Below are 1380 nucleotides of genomic sequence, written 5' to 3'. Positions count from 1 at the left end.
TCAGAGAGTGTAAGGGGATCTCAGAGAGCGGAAGGGAGTGTCAGAGGGTATCAGAGAGTGTAATGGGATCCCAGAGAGGGGAAGAGAGTGTCAGAGGGTATCAGAGAGTGTGAGGGGGCTCAGAGAGGGGAAGAGAGTGTCAGAGATTATCAGAGAGTGTGAGGGGATCTCAAAGAGGTGAAGGTGTGTCAGAGGGTATCAGAGAGAGTAAGGGGATCTCAGAGAGGAGAAGGGAGTGTCAGAGGTTATCAGAGAGAGTAAGGGGGTCTCAGAGAGGGGAAGGGAGTGTCAGAGGGTATCAGAGAGTGTGAGGGGCGCTGACAAGGAATCGAAGAGGATCATGGACTCCCTGAGGTTATCGGAGAAGGAAAGAGACAAAATGTATGAGAGAAGATCAGGAACTCATGGAGAATCAGAGGGTCAGGGGAGGTCGGGAGGGATCAGAGAGACCAATGGATTCAGAATTGTCATTTTCTGAACTGAACATTTTCTAAATATCAACATATTTAATGAACTTGAATTGAAGAGATAACCTGGAGGGTTATAACCCACGGGCAGGGAATGAACAGTTCGAATCGGGACGGGCCTGGATGTTTGACCGTGCTCATGATTTTTCTTCCCACAGCTCAGTGGAGTGTTCGATGATATCACTGGATTTTATCAATTGATGAGAGTTTGCACCTGGAGCCCTTTGTGAGAAATAAAACACAAACCGCCCAACGTGGGACTCGAACCCACGACCCTGAGATTAAGAGTCTCATGCTCTACCGACTGAACCAGCCTGGTCTTCTACGAACCCACTCTGAATGTGCTGGGAGAGAGGCAGCTGTTGGCTTTGCTTCAAAGGCTCAGTTTGGCCGACAATCCGAGGGGAGCTCCTTCGATTTTCAGTCTGGGAGTCAGTCTGATGCCTTTCCCTGTCATCCAGCCTTGCGCTGAGCATTGCAGGAACACAGGGACAGGAGAAGACCATTCAGCCCCTCGAACCTGCTGTGCCATTGAGTTAGATTATTTGTGACCTTTACCTCAACTCTACCCGTCTTGGACACAGATCCCTTGTTAATTTTTTTTTAAAATCTATGAATATCTGTCTTGAAAATTTGAACTAACTCAGAATCCACAGCATTTGGCGGAGAGATTTCTAAATTTCTGCCGTTCTTTGTGCGCTGAAGTGCTCACTGTTTTCTTCAATGAATTATTTCGCTCCAATTTTAAGATTGAGTCCCCAGACAGAGGGATGGATTCCACTCATTGCTCGATAATAAAACTCAGACCTCTCACTCTTTATACCTCTCAACATTACAATCCATTTTCCTCAGGATTTATTTCTTTCTTTTTAAAATGTTCTTCGTGCTTTTCATTGTAAACATGTCGTTTAAA

General features: G+C 46.0%; 1 non-coding gene across 1 annotated transcript; it reads right to left on the bottom strand.

Annotated features, from left to right (window-relative positions):
- Window positions 1–710: 710 nt before the first annotated feature.
- trnak-cuu (transfer RNA lysine (anticodon CUU)) lies at window positions 711–786 on the bottom strand. The gene has a single exon. It is a non-coding gene; the product is annotated as a tRNA-Lys (tRNA).
- Between the last annotated feature and the right edge of the window lie 594 nt (window positions 787–1380).

Source organism: Heptranchias perlo, chromosome 42 (genome assembly GCF_035084215.1).
Source record: "Heptranchias perlo isolate sHepPer1 chromosome 42, sHepPer1.hap1, whole genome shotgun sequence".
In the NCBI taxonomy this organism is placed as follows: domain Eukaryota; kingdom Metazoa; phylum Chordata; class Chondrichthyes; order Hexanchiformes; family Hexanchidae; genus Heptranchias; species Heptranchias perlo.
Note: the sequence above shows the minus strand (reverse complement) of the source record. Positions and strands in the feature narration are given on the sequence as shown.